Source organism: Hipposideros armiger, unplaced genomic scaffold (assembly GCF_001890085.2).
Source record: "Hipposideros armiger isolate ML-2016 unplaced genomic scaffold, ASM189008v1 scaffold_11, whole genome shotgun sequence".
NCBI lineage: Eukaryota > Metazoa > Chordata > Mammalia > Chiroptera > Hipposideridae > Hipposideros > Hipposideros armiger.
In genome coordinates this window covers 5,194,491-5,214,146 of record NW_017731361.1, presented here as the reverse complement: position 1 = coordinate 5,214,146, position 19,656 = coordinate 5,194,491, and the positions used below count along the sequence as shown (strand labels likewise).

Below are 19,656 nucleotides of genomic sequence, written 5' to 3'. Positions count from 1 at the left end.
AGTTCTTAACCATCGCACCACTCGGCCGGCCCTCATTTGGATTCTTAAGAGTAAGCATATATACGATTTGTATGTTAAAACATTTCTGAAATATATCACACACAAAACAATTTGGAGATCCTAAGGTAACTTTCTGAGAGAGGAAAGGCTGAGAAGTTGTCGGTCTTTATTTTTAATAATGGAATTATAATTGCTCAACCCAAGGGCTACTGTTCAGTACAGTCATATATAAGAGAACTGTCTCTAAACCAGATGATCTGGGCTCAGATTTTACCTTGGTCAGTTATCAGCTGTGACTTTAGGTAAATCACTTAATCTCTCTGTGTTTCAGTTCCCCAAACTGTAAACTAAGGATAAGAAGAAGCCGGGCCTCACAGAGTTGTTATGAGGATGAGTCAATAACCAAGGAAAAGGACATGATGATGACGGTGGTGGTGATGATGGTGATGGTGGAGGTGGAGGAAAACCTGCTCTCAATATACTACCCATGAACCAGGAGCCTTGTCTGAAACACCTGAACATAAGTCCAACTCAAAACCTTCTTTGAATCTATTCCTCTAATAGCAGCAAGGCCCTCTCTCCAAGGGTATTGGGAGCTTCCAGCAAACTTGCTCACCACTAACCCCATCAGTGTACCCACCTCCAGCCAGAACACTCCGCCCCCACGTACTGCCCTCTCCTACCTCCATATGCACAAGAATGTTACTTCTCTAGCCCGGAAGGCCCTCTGTTCCCTAATACATTGGTTCTTTCCTTCCCTTTCTGGTGCTCATTGAGGCTTATCCAAACAGGCCTCTTAGTTCTAATTAGTGTTTCCTCCACCATCCCATCAAACCCTACTCATCTCAGAGCCTAGATTGGTCTTTGAAACACACTGATGTTTGAAGCATATTCTTCTTTCCTACCACTTCAACCTTAAACTCTGATTTGGATTTGTGTTCTTAGTAAACCACCCATCATCTATCTGCCCATCCACCCAACCACCCATCATCTGTCCTTTAATGAATGACAATTACAAGCCAAGCACTGTGCTGGGTGCTAAGCCAGGGTGGGTGTCTGAGCCTGGGAGGTATGATCACACAATCACAAGTGAGATTGATGCTACACACACCTTCTCACAACCTTGAAGTTTAAATGGCTCCATTAAGATTCACATTTACTTGGCTTTTCTATACTCGTACAACTGGAGCTGACTGCCTTAATGCCACTTGTTTTTATACATATCTTTCTTTTTCCTTCTCCTGAATTTTATTCCCAACCAAAACATTATAACACTGAAAGAACATTAAGAAGAAGAATTTTTTTAAAAAAATTACTACCTTAACAGCAGCCATTTTATTGTCTTGTGTCTTCTCTGAGTTTTTGTATATGTGTGTGATTTTCACAGTTGTGATCATAACACACATACCTGTATACTCTCACATATTACTTTTCTATTTATTAAGCATTGTTCTGCATTCAATATTTATGGCTTTAATGACAGTATTAACATCCAAAGAGTTGTCATACCATAGTTTCCTTACTTATTGCTCTGTTGTTGAAAACACTGATTACTTCGAGTTTTAAGATAACTCATTAATGAATGAACTTCCCGCATAGATTTTTTTTTCTTCTTTTCAATTATGGACTTAGAATAAATTGTTCCAGCAATGGGACTATCAGACCAAAAGCTATGAAAAAACATAAGGCTTTTAATAGCCATATGGCTTTTCTAAAGAGTTTTAACAATTAAATGCGCCGACAATCAACACTTATTTATCCACCCTAATTGAGGGTAACCTGTTGCTTCTGTTTGCAATTGGGAGGCCAAATATTTACACATACTTATAAAGTATTTATCTTCTTAATTACACTTTACACGCCAACAGAAGGCATGTAGATAAAATGAGATCAGGTATGTGAAAGTACTCTGAAATATTAGAAGACCGATCCAAATTTGAACCCTGCTGGGAGCAGCGGGGCGTTACTCATGGAATCCCAGGTAGGCCCCGAGTCCTCCACCCACAAAGACCTAACAGCTGCCTGTGTAGGTATGCATGCCCGCTCCTACAGTCCACTATGAACACAACTGAAGCAGTTCTCCTATTTGTAACTCCACTCGGTCCCGAGTCCTCAGAAACAGGCAGGGAAGTGTGTGTCGATATTGGACTCTCTCCTGTATTCTTTTTTCCACCATCCCAGCCGTACAGAATAACTGCCATTCTGCACGCTGCAAAGCAAATCACTAAAAACGGAAACCAAACTGTCTAAAATGCAAGAGGGAAATAAAAGTCTTACACTGGAACTGTCTACTAAAGATTAAACTACACTACAAATTTTTACAAGCCCTTTAAATCACCGTGTTCCACCTATATAGCTTGCATCTGCTCACAGTGCACACAGGACTAACAAAATCACCGTGGCTGAATCTTAGCATCCTACAGGGCCTGCATTCCCCATGTGTGGGACGTAGGCTACTGTGCAAGGTCTGATTTCAGTTGGCTCCCAGACGCATTCTTGAAAAACACTGTCATAACATGAGAAAGATACTCCCTTCCTAGTCGCTTTTAAGCTTGGTGATAGCATCTAAAAGAAGTCTCTACTTGGTATTAGCATGGCTTCAACGTTTAATAGTTGCTAACATTCTTTTATTTCTTTTTGCTAACATTCTTGTATTTCTTTTTAACAGAGAGAAAAGCTGGGCATCAGCTCAGAGGTTTTAGCAAGTAGAAGTATCTGGTTAGAGCTTACCATTCTAGTTTAATTCCCATTTTATTTATTTTTAAGGTCCCCTTACATGGTAAGTGATACTGGTTTACAGTCAAGACTATGTTTAGTTTTAAAATGAAATCTTGTAAGTAAAGTGAAACAAATCAAAGACAGGTATTAAGTAAAGAGAACAATTGTTATGGGAATATGACCAGAATCAAGGAAGTCGTAGAGGAAAAACCAACGGTTGGGAAACTGCATTAAGCCTATTTACATTTCATGCCTGTCACTTTTTGTATGCCTTGATCTCCTCAACATAACTGTTATATCCTTAAGGGTAAAAGGTTGTATTTTAATATCACATGTCTTATTTCAACTGCCAGGTATCCTATATAGTCTAGCATTTTCCATTTCTGTCAGTTAAAACAAAACAAAAAAATTAAAACGACATAGTAAGTCCATCAGAAATATTATAATTTCAGGTTTGCTTCATCTTGATTTCTCACGGATCCCTATGTCCATTTAGCTTTGCTTTATCTTGACTTCTGATTGCTTTTGAATCATTAATGACTTCGAACACTTCAGCTTTCACTTTCCCCCTCTGTTAACTATTTGGTGATTGACTGAAAAAGATGGCAGATATTCTAATAAAACAAGCAAGGGGATCTCTTTATAATGTATGAATTCTTTTGACATTTAAGTTATTTGGACCGCTAATTTATCAGTTTCCAAGTCATCTATTTAGGTATTAAAAGGTAAACGTTCTCTGTAGTTGTGGAAAAGTTGAGCCCACTCTGTTCTACTTACTCCCAGTTCACCTGGCTTGCCTGTGTGGGGGTTCCTGTTGCTTCTCTCACTGTAATTCACGTAGAAGCAATACTTTGCACATAAATAGCTTTATCAACCAGAGATTTAGAGGGGAGGGGAGGGGAGAGGAGGATAAAAAAAAGTCAGCCTTCAGTTTTGTTAGTCAAACAAGGAAAAAACTCTTGCAGATCTTTGGCTGGCAGCCCACAAACTGGAAAAAGATTAAGACTAGTCACACCACACCACTACCCAACAACACAGATGATCTGGAAACTTGGCAAAAAGGGTCTTAGCTTTTACTATTCTTCCCCCACCTCCATTTTTTTTAGATAGTTAAGAGCCAAAAGCAATCCCACACATTCAGTACCTTGTGAATTCCTGTTGACTCAAGAAAACCCCAGAAAGGAGAGCTAAGGGGGATTAAAGGATGCAAAAGGCAAAAAAGCAAAAACCTGAAAGCAGTTTCACATTTGTCAGCGTAAAATTCACATGTACTGTAGTTAGCTGCCTAAATGAAAGACGCCTCAATTAAATTTCAGTAGAAAATGAAAATTCTGGCGTAATCTGTACAAGATAAGAACAGAGAAAGTTTTATTTGGGAAATAATTTCCTTTTCCGCCACTCGCATTTCTCCTGTTTTGCTTGAATCTTTGAAGTTTCTCATTAATTCAGTGTCAGACCAACCACACAGGTATCTGAAAGGGTCAATGATATTTGTAACAAAGCCAGTAGTAGTGCCGAAGGTTAGGAACACTGGCCAAAGTTCAAAAGATGTGTAATTTCTACCGGGAGGTGAATCTTGTCATCAATTTTGTTTAATAGACATTGAAAATAAAAACAACAAATTTGGATGAGAATATACAAGCAGAAAAAAAGTATGAAGGAAGTAAGGAGAGTGAACTGAAACATTTCAAATGGGACATCAGAAGACTCACTTAGCAATGTATAAGAAAGGCAAGACCTCGAAAAGTTGAATAATTTCAGCACAGACCATGTCCTTGTGATATATGATAACTGACACTCTCAAGTGTTAGGGGAGGCTAATCTTAGCTCTTACTGTCATTACTATGACCTGGGGCTAGTCATTAAGCCATCCTTATCCCAACTGTCAAATTGGTTATCAGGAATACCAATGGTCAAGTGACAAGCTGAAATTTCCTAAAACTGAGGGTGCTTGCTATTCCCTGTTATGCCATGATTTCCCTTCGGGACAAGGGAACATTTAACCTCTCTGGACTCTTTAACCTCTCCCAAATAGTGAATCTCTACGATATAGTAGGGCCCTGATCTAGACACCAGGGAGACAAAGGTGAGTTAGACAAGGTCAAATTCAAGGAATGACACTCTAAAGGCGGGAAACAAATCATAAACAAGCAAACAGAGTAGGCTGAATAGAAGAAACACAGGATGATGTGACAGAAGGCACCAGAAATTAGGAAGAAGCAAGATGGTAATGCTGTAAATAGGGCAATTAGAAAACTGAGAATGTGCAATTTAGGCTGGGATCTGAAGGATGAGCTATGTAAAAAGGCATGTGAAAAGCTCAAAGAACACAGGCAGAATGGCAGGTGCAAAGGTCCTGAGGTGGGAAAGAGCTTGGTGCACTAGGGAATAGAAAGATGGTCAATGAGGCTGATCTTTACGGCCACACCAGAGCTTTGGGTTTTATTTTAAGTGAATTGAGAGCCACTAAAGTTGAGCTAAGCCTTTTTGGGTGCAAAAATGTTAAACTATTTTTCGTAGGAATTTCTTTCACATTATATCATAGATTTTCTCTCCTTAAATTGAGGGTACGGAACTTAACATTTTCTTGTTGACCTAGGCTCAGTATTACTTTTTGGTGCTGTCATCCATGAGGAGGGCAGAGGTGTTTGAACTAAGATCATTTTTATAAATCCAATTTCTTTTTTCTTCCTCTGCTACCAAAAAAAAAAAAAACACTCTTGCTCCATCAGGTTGTCCCGGCTGCCTTATTTGGAAACAAGTTAAGCTTTGACCATCAGGCCATGCATGATTCTGCCTTTCCTATGCAATCAAGTGCATGGATTTCGTAACAGTTGTCGTTGCCTAGAAGCCATTTCCATCACTAGGCCCTTGGAGTGCAAAAATTGATCAATGTAATAGAGTTGCCTGTATTTCATGGTTCACAAGTGTCGCAGATGGTAGGGTTTGTCCCAAGTTTGGCCGCCAGATAAGTTGGTAGGTAGAATCCTAAACATGGCTCCCCCCAAGATTTCTATTCTGTGGTTATTCAATCAAACACTAATCCAGGAAAACTAGTATGAAGGGGTTTGGCAGATGTAATTCAAGTCCAAGTTAGCTGACCTTAAAATACAGAGATTATGTGGATGGGCCTAATCTAGTCACACGAGTCCTTTAAAAGCAGAGAGTTTTCTCAGGCTGGTAGTAAAAGTCAAAGATCCAAATTATAGGAAGGATTCCACGTACTGCTGGTGGCCTGAAAATGGGGGAGGCCATGTGATGAGGAATGTGGGGTTGCCTCTAAATGCTAGCTTAAGGATAGCAAGCCAGGAATTGTGGACTCAAGTCCTACAAACACAAGAAACTGAATTCTCATCACAGGAATGAGTTTGGAAGAGGACCATACATTCAGATGAGAACATAGCCAGCCCACACTTTGATTTCAGCCTGAGCAGAGCACTCAGACACATCAAGCTAGATTTCTGGGCTTCAGAACTGGAACTAATAATGGGGGTTGTTTTAAACTACTCAGTTTGTGGTGGTTTGTTACACAGCAATAGAAAAGTGGGTGAAGTGGGTGTCCAGTTTGCCAAATTAATGATAAAAACAAATGAGTAAATGAGCTCTTGCTATATATACCATTCTTACAAAGAGGCATGTGATAGCATGGCATAATGACAAGAGCATAAAATTAGGGGTCAGCAACCCTGGGTTCTAGTCTTGGCTCTGACACTAAGTGCTTGTGGGATTCTGCGGGGAATTCATTTTCCTTCTCTGGGCCTTCCTTTTTCTGTAAGTGAGGAAAATGTTCAAGATGATTGTTAAGATCTCTTTCATCTTTGACAGTCTGAGATGAAGCACTCCTTATTACATTAGAAAAGTGAACTAAAAACAAACGTGCACATTTTTCTCTATATATTTAATTTTCATGATACTCTTTTCCTACATATTAGCATACACACATCTCAAGGTCACAATATTTAAAGAAAGTTACACAACAACAATCTGCTCATACTGCTTATTTTAAATATATTCAATATATGAATGGTGCATTTATTTTTAGCCCTGGTTATAACAAGCACCTCAGAGACTTTTCAATCTTGCAGTTCATTAAATATTTAGGCATTTTACAGAGCTTATCTTTGCATAAAAGCTGAGTCAGCACAATCTTAGAACTTACTTAAAACATAATCTGGGTGCCACACGGGGTCGGGGGGGGGAGCATACATTGAAACACATGACTTAAAACCTAAAAAATGTTCCCTGAATAAAAAATGACTACACATAACTTGGGGGGTCTGGGTCCAAATTTTAAATATCTATCCCTTGATTTTTTTACTACTGATTTTTATTTTCAAACAAACAGAGGGAAAGGCCTTTAACACATTCCCCTCTGTTATTTCAAACATACTCGTGTTATGTTAAATTTGCAAGTCATTCTTCACTGAAACATTATGAAATAAAAGTCTCTCTAGAAAAGCTATGTGGAGCTTATGCCACAGTTCAAGTAACTTTCCAGACTGAAAACCTGAGCATGTGCAAATGATGTGCGAAACATGGAGGAATTGAGGGGGAGAGGGAAAAACGGAGAGGTTTGCAGTGTTTTGATAGGCACAAGTTTCCTTAGCAGTTCAACTGCTAAGTTCTCTGTAGTTAAAGCTGAACTCTGAGTTGTCACAGAAGAATGCTACAGCACTTTCTATAAAAAGCAGGACACACTTCAATAAAAGATGATACTTCCCAATACAGGGCAGCAGGGAATAAGAACAGCGTGGCACAGAAATCTAGATCAAACCGGAAAAGAGACTCTTCTTAGGGAGGAGTCCAGAAAGCTGTGCCCAAACCTACTGCCGGCCATACATCATTATGCACATGTATTGTTACCATAGGAGAACTGGTACAAAGACAAAGCCACAGAGTCCATATCCTTATTAGGAGAACTAACAAATGGTGGTCTTAGGTGGGGGTGGGGGGCTGATTAGAACTTTATCTAAAAAAATGAAATAACAAATAATCAAAATAAGGTTCCTTTAAATAAGATTTAAGTTCTTATTTCATGTGTGCCCAAAATCTTAACTGACTAAACAAGGGTGATGGGAAATGAATTTTCCTACCGGATTTTATGATAATGCTATAAGATAGTCTTTGAGTTTGACTTTAACAGCACAATAAAAACATAGTCAGTTTTGCACTTGAGGGCCTTATCAATTTTCCTTTGATTCAAATAATTTTCCTTTCAAGTATCTATCAAACTGTCATCCTCATGTTTTTTCTCTTCAATTGCTAACTGGCCTAACATCCCTAGGTCATCCTTTGCCCATGACCATGCACATGATTCAAGAGGATCTCCAATACCCCTTCCATAGACTTCATAAAACCCTGCAGCCTTTTTTTTTTTTTTTTTTTTTAGTTTTTCTTTGCTCTGCTTTGGAATGTGTATCTGCCATTCAGAGACAGGCCAGGACACACACAAGATGTCCTCAAATAAATGAAAGTATTGAGCAAGGAGGAGAATCCGTTAAGCTGTGACTAATTTCATTAGTGCTCTGTCATCGGTTAAATGTTTCCAATTAATCCTAACTTCTGATTCCCTAGGTAAACTCGTAACTTCAGGGACTCAGATAATGAAAGCACAGATAAATATGGACGCCTCCCCTATCATTTTATGCTTAAAACTATGCACAGTTTCCTTATGTAGTGCGGGTTTAGGCCTTCTCAACTAATCCTCTGTCACCTTCACAAGTCCTAAGTGAAAGAAGCCCTCCAAAGATTGTTCTCAAGTCATGGCTGGGCTGGCTGGACTCCACTACCGGTCGCAGCCAGGGCTTGGGCATTACGAGACAGCCAAGCCAAGTCAGCAGCACACTGTACGCCGACTCCCTCCGAGTGTACTGCGTGCTGCGTGGGGACAGCACGAGCCGTGTCCTGGCCAAAGACACAGGCTGCAAGATGAACATCTGGAATAGGTCAGTGTCTGCTTCCATTTTCCCTATTAGGGTCCCACAGAGTCTTTTAGTGTTAATAGCCTAAACAAGGCTCCTGACAGAAAACACTGCACAATCTCTCCTCGAGTCATTCTCTGGGAAGCTTTCCGACTAGCGTCAGACAAGGACATGCGATCCTACAGAGCTCGGTGCCAGAGATGTGTAACCTGTGTGAATTCAAAGGATCCCTAAATTCCCATAAGTACTATGCCAAAATTTCTTTCCTGGGTACATTCATTTTTTGGATAGTCTATAGCAGTCATTGGATTTTTTTTTTAGAACCTTTGTAAGAGTTTATTTGAGTTAAAATTGACAATTACTAGGGAGCAAGATCTAAAACACTCCTCATTGGATTTTTAAAGGAGTCTCTGATCTCCCTTCCCCTCCAAAAGCCTCCTGTCTACATAACTTTCCTCCAGGCCAATCATAGGACATCACTAGGAGTCTATATATGCCGTATTTCCTTGATTCTAAAACACCTTTATCTCCTTTTTTTTTTTTTTTGTCCTACATCTTAGCGAAGCTGCAGTTGTAGCCGCTGCTCTCCAAGCTTTGCCATGCCACCCAAGGATGACAAGAAGAAAAAAGATGCTGGAAAGTCGGCCAAGAAAGACAAAGACCCAGTGAATGAATCTGGAGGCCAGGCCAAAAAGAAGAAGTGGTCCAAAGGCAAAGTTGGGGACAAGCTCAAAAACCTAGTCTTGTTTGACAAAGCGACATATGACAAACTGTAAGGAAGTTCCCATCTATAAGCTTATAACCCCAGCTGTTATTTCTGAGACTGAAGATTCCTTGGCCAGAGCAGCCCTTCAGGAGCTCCTTAGTAAAGCACTTATTAAACTATTATAGTTTCAAAGTGCAAAGCTCAAGCAATTTATACCCGAAACACCAAGGGTGGGGATACTCCAGCTGCTGGTGAAGATGCAGGAACAACAGGTCCCATCAAGTGTACATTTTGAAAAATAAAACTTTATTAAATAAAAATAAAACACCTTTATCTTGAAATAGGAATGCATCTTATAATCCTTGTTTATATTTCATAAAATGTGTCATTTTTCTTCCCGAAAAGGGAAAATGTGCCTTTGAATTGATGACACTGAAGCAATACAGGAACTGCCCGATGTCAAATATATCGGTAAATAGGCCAAGTGCTTGTTCCTAACTAAACAAATAAGGCAACAAACAAAAAACCAAAGGCAGAAACTTCAAAATCCCCAGGAGGACACAGACTGGGTATGGGGCACCTGAAACACACTTGAGTTGATGTTCTACCACCACCGGCCACTTGTCAAGTTTCACGCACTTTCTCAACGTGCCCTAGTAGACGGTGTGCCAGATGCTGTGCTACTGGAAAACATTACTGATCTAGGCAGGAGGACCTGGCAGGTTCCCAAGAGGGAGGAGGTAGAGATCCAATTGGGAAGTGGGTAGTCAGACTAACAAGGAAGCTGAGTGTTTTTATGACAGAAAGAAAACAGAGTTGGAGAGAAAATAGGACCCACGGAAGGACTCCAGAGGGTTGGGGTTGAGTAGGGACAGTAATTCATCAACTCATTAGAAAACATATTTGTAACACAGAGGAGAGGTAACCTTGGGAATTTCCAATTACAAGAACAAAGGGGCTCTACCAGGAGCCAAGGGAGTGGGTGTAAGCTCAGCCAAGACTCTGACCAGAGAGGCAGAGAAAGAAAGCAGAGCCTGATCTGGGCTCTAAATTGAACGAATAATGTCATAAGTTCTCAGAAATATCCCATTGATGGGGCCTAAAATTCTTCTATTTCATTGGAAGAGTGAGATGAACAGATTTTGACTATTGTCTAGTGGTCTTGAACAATATGGCGCAAAGTCTTGAGGCTCTTTCCCCGAGGTGGGCTGCAGGATTAGAATAACATGCAATGTTCGCAAATCCCTTGTAAAACTAACAGCAACAACAACCTTTGCATAGACAGCTTATATGCTTGCCTTGTACTATTTATAAAATAAGTGGGAGCAGGGGGTATCCCCCTCAATGGTCCTAAGGAGGCAAGAGAGTTACTATCAGTTACCCAGGTCTGAAAAAAGCGATTCTAGCATTGGTATAGCCCATCCCAAATGGACCATGCCAACCAAGATTCTACAGGAAGTCATCACTTGTACCAACTGAGACAGCTCTGTGGCCCCACACCAGGTGGGTAGTTAAAGTCCACCTTTAGGCAGAGGTAATACTTAGTCACTACATCTTATAGGGGGGAAAAAAGGGACAGTAAAATTCTTTTGGCTGTCTCTTGTCAATCAGTACCCCATTAGTTCCACATCAGTCATACCATTAGTCTGAGTTTAATTGTTAATTGTAGCAGTCACAAAAAGAAACACACAAGCATTAACCAAGTTGAGGTAAATATTATTGCTATCAATCCGATATGAAAACTCAATGGTGAAACAACACAACCCCCCAATGCATGTTCCCTCCCTGCCTGTCACTGCCCACTCCTTCACCCCGCTTACTCACTCTTCAAAGTTTGTCCTCTGTAACTCATCTGTGAAATAAATTAGGTTGTGTTATATTTATTTCTGGGCAAGCTCAAAATGCGGGCCAAAGTGCAGACAAATGTGCTTAGCAGTGAAGCCTCCCCAGCTCTCTTCAACTCACCCGTGGGCCCAGGAGGAACATACGCCATGACTTTACTGGATATTAAGAACCAATATTTATTCTCGTGAAACAACCAGGTCTGCAGAGGAACGACTGGGCAGCAGTGGGCCCTTTGACACACTAATAAAAGTGACAGACTTTTCTCCTTAGAACAGCCACATACACACATCTTGCATGCCACTTCAGTGGGTTCCCAGACATCACCATTATGCCCCTCCCCAAGTCCATCCTTGCATTGCAGAGTAAGAAGCCCTTGTGTACCATATCCATGGAAGTGTTCAAATTCCTCCCTCCATCCTTGCCTACAAGCTTTCCTGTTGTGCCTAACTCCTCGGCTTTTATCAATCCTCCTTTGACTGTGATAAGCACACAGATCAAACCAACGACATGGTGGCTGGAGTTTAGAACAATCTACTGAACAGTCTTGAACCCAGTAAGAATGCTGATTGACATACCAACCTACCCAAGGAAATAGCCCACATTCCAGGCAAAACTGATCTTAACCCCCAAAAACTGATTCTCATGGGGTAGTACTGGCCTCAACCACAAACCAGCAGAAGCACCGTACTCATGATGATTAGATTTCAGGGCTAAAGAAATGATAGTGGTAAAAGTGAAGGCTTACTGGAACTGGTAAGAATGATAGGACTCTAGTCTTGAGACTATTCATAGAAAGGAACGTATTAATCACTTGGCCTCTGGGCCCTTCGCAATGAAGACTGGAAAGGAGTACACCCTAAATAGCCCCATATTCCCGTCTGCCAAGATACTTCAACTCTCTCTGGAAATTAAACTATCAAACCTCAGTAGGACATTTCTGTGCTTGCTTCATGTATGCTTGGTTAATGCAGCCATATTGACATAAAGTTAACAAAACTGGCCTGACAATTTCAGGATCACATTTCCTTCCAATTTTCAGTCCTAAGTTTATTTATTTATTTTTTTTAGTATTACTATTTTTGCTTTCTTGCTTTATAGTCTCTTCCAAGCTCTGCTACCCCACAAATAATAAAATATATCATACTTGGGTTTTTCTGAAGCATAGTTCCACTGACTATAACCAGCTCAAAAGGCTGTCAGCATCAAGTCAGGATAGATTGTGCAAGTGTCTAGAGAGTGATATAATATTCACACAGGCATATGTAAACTCTAAGGCCTTTGGAAGTCACTGCCCATCAGATACCTGATCTTTGTAGAACTGAGGTGAAACGTGATATCTCCTTGAATCCCTTAAGTACTATTACTTTCCCCATTTTACAGCTGGGCAAACTGAGGCTCAAGGAAGGCAGATAAATTGCTCAAAGCTTCACAACAGAATCAAGGTTCCAACTAGAGTTCGCGGACTCCAAAGCCCATGCATTTAACCCTTTTACTATTACCAACAGACTGAACTAACACAACAGGAATACTTGCAGACAGAGTGAAACCCACTTGGAATCATAACAAATGACCGTTGCCAACTTCTCTACTGGACCTCATCACTGCAGTAGAGATCTGTGTGTGTGCACGTGCATGTACACACACTTTTTCTTAGGGTGTATATATTTTTTTTAATTCTAAAAAAAAAAGGGCTACAGTAAAGGAATCATCTCAGGAAATGGAAGGCTAAGATCAGCCCTTACCTATTTGTCAACTCTTAGCTTCTTCAGCATGGCCGCAAGGATGCTGGCGGTCACAGTTCCTTTTATAACATGGCAACCTGACCACCAGGAACCAGAACTCTGTGCATAATTATGCATTTTTCATAAACTCAAGGAAAAAGATGGCAAGAAATTAATATATATATATAGACATATATATGTGTATGTGTGTGTGCATATATATACACATATAATGTCCACACACAAGTACATCATGTATATACCATCTATATATACGTATGCATATACACACATATACATCCTAACTTTATTGTTGGTTCTACAGAGAGTATAAAACAATTGAAACATTACAAACTTCTCAACCAATTCTTGATCCTTAGTCTCTAAGGAGCCTTCTAACCTGGGCCTTTCTCTGGTGCAGAACACTGTTCCTGCCATATACCAGCAATCACTGTGAAAGGAATCCTAGGCAGAAAAAATATATTGGGTCGTCGAGAAAGTCATGACGTATTTTTTTCTGTTTTTCATTGCAAAAATGCATCATGACTTTTCCAACACCCAATAGTAAGTTCAAAGCCTGTGGCTAAAAAGAGAAACACACCCTTTTTTCATTCATTCGTTTATTCATTCATTCATTCATTCAGAAAATATTTATTGAACATGAACTCTCCATGAATATGCCCAGTGATCTTGGCTGGAGGCTGTTCTAGGTGGGGGGATGTAGTGAAGAACTGAAAGTCAAGATCCTTGCTTTCTTGGATTTCTATTTAGAGTGCCCCAATCATTACCAAACCCAAGACGTTCAACAAATAAATTCAGCTATAGATTACATAACAGAACCCAACTCAAGTCATTGCCTCAAAGTTAGTTCAATGCGGAACGAGTGCTTATTATGTTTTACAGCACTCTACTAAGCACCTTCAGTAGGTAATATTAAATGCAAAAGGATATGATTAATCCCTGCTCTCAGCAAGTCGACATCTTCCTGGGATGACAACACACAGAGGTATGAATTAGGTGGAAACACTGCCAAGCAAAGAATCATTATCCATTCAGATGTCTGGCCTAGCCAACAACTACTAGGAGAAAGATGGCATTCGTTTCTGCAAAGTAGTTCCAAGACAGAAAGTTAAAAGTACTCTAATATAGTCCAACACTAGGCAACCCACCTCCCTCCACAGCAAAAAAAAAAGAAAAAGAAAAAGAAATCCATGTCAATTTAGCCCAAGCATGTTGATAATTTCCTTAGTCTGGGTGAAGTAAAGCTCTTTGTAGATTTATGGGGTAAACAAAAACTAATTAGCAATGATTAATGATAAGAAGGCATATTTCTAACCTAAGAAATCTTAGCTCACTTTCTGGTTCCCCTCACCTCCTTCTCTTTTTGGCTCTTAAAAATAAAGAGGTAAAGATGGGGGGGGGGCGGTATCTTGCTTTTCTGGGCATCGGGTCAAGACCACACAGCATGTGGGATCAATGGCAGCTGGCTGAGGGCTGGCCAGGGCCCCGCTCCTTCTGCTCGGCCCTTTGGCTGTAACTATTAGACTGCATGTCTGCACTATTTTCCAGATGACCAAACAGGAAGATTTTTAAAACCATACTAGAAAATGGCTTTGCTTTTAGGATATGTTTACTTATTCTGGTGTTTTCTTCCAGGGTCATGGGCAGGGTTTTCGGGAACACACCTAAAAAGAATGAGGTCACACTGGCATCGTCAGCCAGGCTTGAGCCCAATTCAGCAAACCCAGAGATAATTTTTCAAAATGCTTATCTGGTTCCACACCTCACCACAAAGCAAACAACCTGACCCACAGACTTCCTAATATTCAAAACGTATCCAGCTCCTTCTGTCAATATACTTTTTTAAATGCCAGGCTTGATTTGATCACAAATAAATATGAATACTTTCTGGCTTTTATGGTGTAACAGAAAGCTGCACAAATGGATGAAAGGTCCAGTTTAATCACTCAATCAAATGAACAAAGTTACTCTAAAAAGATCTTTCTTTTATCAATTGCTTTTCCCAGGGGGGGGGGAATTGAAGCTAATCCAACCATAATCTCCACTCCCACGAATCACTGCAATAATATCTGAGAGAAGGCCAGCAGTAATTGGTGCTGCTGCTAGAGGTGGGAGGTCACGCCACAGAATGTCTATTAAGATCCTATAAGGGCCCTCAAATGTCTTTAAACCAACAACCATAATATAGATAACAAACACAATAAATTGCTCAAGGAAGACTATATAGATGTGAAAAGATAAGGTAGAAGACAAAATGTTCAAAAGAAATAGATGTATTATAAGAAAATCTCCAAACATGACATTGAATATACATCAGAGAGCCTCTGGAAGAAGGCAGAGAGAAACATAAGTGGTCTGATTGTGGAAAGGTATGAATTATTACCTAGGTGGCGGGAGGTTATTGACAACAGTCCCTAAATACACCCCAAGATGGGAACACAGATAGAATGCTGTCCTGATGGGGGAGTTGAATGATCTGGACATCTGCTGATGGTAATGTTCCTTTAATAAGCCAAGCCTCTAAACTGCACCAAGTAAAATGAAACTAAGGAGATGTGACAATGAAATGCAATGTGTGATCCTGGGTGAGATTCTAGAACAGGAAAAAATGTATCGATGAGACAATGGGCAAAATTTGAGGGCTGTAATGTAGGTAATAATTTCCTGGTTTGATAATTCTACTGTGGTTATATAAGATGTTGATATTTGGGGTATCTAGGTGAAGGGTATTCTGGAATTCTTATATCTTTTAAACTGTTTTGTAAGCCTGAAATGATTTTAAAATGAAAAGTTAAAAAAAAAACAATCACACAGACAGACACACACACACACACACACACACACACACACCAGAGCCTCTGATAAAGTTTTGACTTACAAAGATGTCATCTTCCAGATGGAGGAAACAAAATAGGGAACTCTTAACTTGGCCAACTCTGACTCAAATGAACAACTAACTGGCAACCGAAACCTTCAGGGCTACAGCCTCGCTCATGCCAATTTCTTCAGAGGTTCGGCAGTCGTTAAGCTAGGCCACAAAACCAGAAGAAGGCATTTCCAGAAAACACGAAATTGTCTGTAGATATAACAAAATAAGGAGGAGACAGGCCAACAACTGCCCTCTAGAGAGTGTGGCAGGCATCTTCTCTCTCTGCTCTGAGATGGAACCACAAGTAGAAGGGCTGAAAGGAGCACAGCACCAGCCGGGCTGAGGGGCATATCTGTCTCAGAGCCCTGGGCTAAGACCCCTTGCAACTGCTAGAAACTGCAGCTCCTGTGGCTCCTTGAGAAGGGGCCATTTTTCACTTGGGTGTTAGAAGGACCGTAGTAGCACCTGGAAAAGTCCGACAGATTGCTGACTGTTGTTAGAGCAGAGAGGTACAGAGGACCCTCAGGTTCCCATTCAAATCATGCAGCCCAGTGAACCAGGAGAAGAGCAGTCCAGCTGAGAGAGGAGTAAGTACTCTTAGTTAGTCACCACTGCAAACCTGAGAGCAGGGGTGGGTGGCTAGGAAATAAGAGATGGCAACAAGCATGAAGTGGAAAAGTCATATATGCTGAAGAAAGAACACTAGAAAAAATTAGCGTTCTACCTTGGGCGTTAGAAAGCAAAACTGATGCGGGGCCGGGGAGGGGGGTGTTGGGGAACTGGATGAAAAAGGTAAAGGGATTAGGAAGTGCAAATGGGCAGTTACAAAATAGTCACAGGGATGTAAAGGACAGCATGGAAAATAAAGTCAATAATATTTTAAGAACTAAGTCTGAAGCCAGGTAGGCACCAGACTTATCGTGGGATCACTTCGTAAGTTATATAAACGTCTAACCACTATGCCGTACACCTGAAACTAATATAATATTGAATGTTAACTGTCATTGAAAAAAATTAAAATTAAAATTAAAAAAAGAAATAAGAACTGAGAAAAATGATGGGTGTAATCCCAAGCGACAAATTTGTAAAAGGAATAATAATATTATATACATGAATCATGTCAGATGTCAGTCTAAATACTTTACATACATTACTGTCTAAAAAGGGAGGAATGGAAACAGTTGAGAAACACAAGAAAAGATTTTCAATCTCATTAGCAATTTTAGAAATGCAAATAAAAACAAGATACAATTTTCTACCATCAGATTGACACACACATAGACACACACACAGAGATGCATAACATTCAGTGTTGGCAAAGGTGGGGAGGCAACAGGCACCCCCATAAGTGACTGGAAGGAGTATTATTTGGTACATTTTTGTGGAGAGAGTAATTTGTCAATATCTATTAAAATATTAAATGTGCATGCCTTTCAATATACAATTCCACTTGGTATATATCTTAGAAATATGCTCAAACGAGTAGACAGTAAAGTGTATACAAGGATTTTCATTGCATCATTGTTTGTAATGATGTAACGAAAAGCTGAAAACAACATAAATGTCAAAAACTATACTATCTATATTATCTATATGTAGATAATATCTATATCTATCTATACTATTAAAGCTATACTATGTCAAAAATTCTACAAGACAGAACTATTTCTAGATGTACATGTATGGGAATAAAAACACAGAGAAAGTTCTGGAGGGATACACACTGCACGTTTAACTCTAGAGAGGAACTTTGCCTTCCCATTATGAACAGGAATGGAAGGTTCCACAGCTAAAGTATGACGATAAAATTATAACTCATATCAATAACAGAGAAAGAGGGAGAGATGTCTAAAAGAATAAACATGGCTCACAGGAACCCTCCCTTATGGTTTTTGTTTAATAACAAAATTAACACACAGACTGTGAAAAACTCGAAGAGTTCAGAAGTGAAGGTTAAAAATCCCCCTCACAACCAATCCTACTCCCCAAAAGTTAAGCTAAAATAATGTAGACAAAAGTAATGACAGAAGAGTAAAGAAGGGTAATGTAATCAAAATGAAAATATGAGTGGCTCAAGCCTACAAAAGCAGTGATGCCAACATGAAGTCAACAGTGATCTGAGAATTACCGAAAATGCTGAAGACAATCCAAAGGGCTTTTATGTTATGTTTAGACCAAAAGAAGTGAACAAAGGAGGGAGACTATTAAACAGAGGATCTGTGAAGATCTGTAAAGGTAGGTAGGTGGAGAATTGCCAGGAAACAGCCTCAGTAAAGCACAAGTCGTAACAAACCAACCATATTTTAATTGTCCTTGGGTTCACTTATCTGATTATTTAACAAGCATATCCTGAACACCTACTCTGTGCCAGAAACTATGCACACAAGATACTAAAACAAAAAGGTGACAATGTTCGTACCCTCTTGAAGATGATAATCCAGCAGGGGGACCATATTAATCAAACAGTCACACTAATCGATGTACAGTTATAAACCGAGACAGGGTCTGAGAAGTCGGGAAGAAAGTCTCTCAAGGGAGGGGGGTTGTCACTTTGTGAGGGGTGAAAAGCATAACTATTGCATTGTTTTGTACACCTGAAACTAATAATAAAAAAAACAAAAAAATAAAAATTAAAAAAAAAGAAAGTCTCTCAAAACATCTTTGCAAAGAAATGGAGAAATAGGGTCCACAGCCAGGCTACAGGGGTCCATGAGCTAGGATGACACAGGAAAAAAAAAAAAAACTTTCTTTCCATTAGCCTCTAGCTGAAGTTTAGCATTTCTTTCTAATACGTATCACAGCAGTATCAGTAATATCTGCAACCTTGTCACCAATAGAAATCACAGATATTTACATATAATATTATTGCTGTTGCAGGTAACTTGTAATGTCATTTATCGGAGTTATCGGACCTGCCTCTATATCTTATTATTTAATGTGCTAATAAAGAAGCATATATTTGTTATATTACATGTGATTTTAACATTTGATAACAGTATTTCTATGTAATTTTTCCTTTGTAAACCATATATTTTATTTTATGCACTATTCTGAGAAAGGGTCTAAGGTCTTTACCTGATTGCCAAATGAATCCGTGGCACAAAATATTAATGATCACTCAGCTGAATTCTGGTACAAGTAGGTAGATACGTATCTAAGCAAACTATAAAATCAAGGTATTCAAATAACTTCAAGTCTACACATAGTCTCAGGTAATGGAAGCAACCCAATTCCCCAAGACAAACAACCTTAATTATCCTCAACTCTTTAGTCGTTCAACAAATATTTGCTGAGTGCTTACTCTGTGCCAGCCACTGTGCTAGGCAATGGGGAAACAGCAGCAAACAAATGAAATTTCTTGTAATGTGGCCCATCCTCATCTTGGTATCCTCAATGTCCATCAAAGTGATTGGTGGACAACCTATGTTTGCTAAATGCTGAAAGAAGAATGCCTAAGACCAGAATAAGTGCCACCAACATATTATTAAATCATAACATTCAAGCAAAAAATCTTCTGGCTATCAAAATTTCCATTTCTTACAAAAATTTCATCAGCTCTCCAACATAATACAATTTCACCTGACCTCCTTCTCTTTTCTCCCACTGTGTAGCTCAGGTTGCTCAATTAAATATTCTCTGGTTTTCATAAGAAATTGTTCTCCTGAAGGACATCTAGCCAAAGGGAACAAGGACAAGTAAATATGATTAAATTTTTTTTAAGACTTGAGCACATTGGTGTGATATAATTTTTTATGAATTCTACCTATATAAAAACACTCACATGACTCAAAGATAAAACTTGCAACCAGCTTCTGGACCCAGTAAGAGAAACAAACACACACACACACACACACA

At 39.6% G+C, this 19,656-nt stretch overlaps 1 protein-coding gene and 1 pseudogene across 5 annotated transcripts in view; one reads left to right on the top strand and one right to left on the bottom strand.

The window, feature by feature from the left end:
* Positions 1-19,656, bottom strand: part of ARHGAP26 (Rho GTPase activating protein 26) — a 426,643-nt gene that overhangs the window by 246,274 nt on the left and 160,713 nt on the right. The window lies entirely within an intron of this gene.
* Positions 8,591-9,640, top strand: LOC109392604 (40S ribosomal protein S25 pseudogene; annotated as a pseudogene).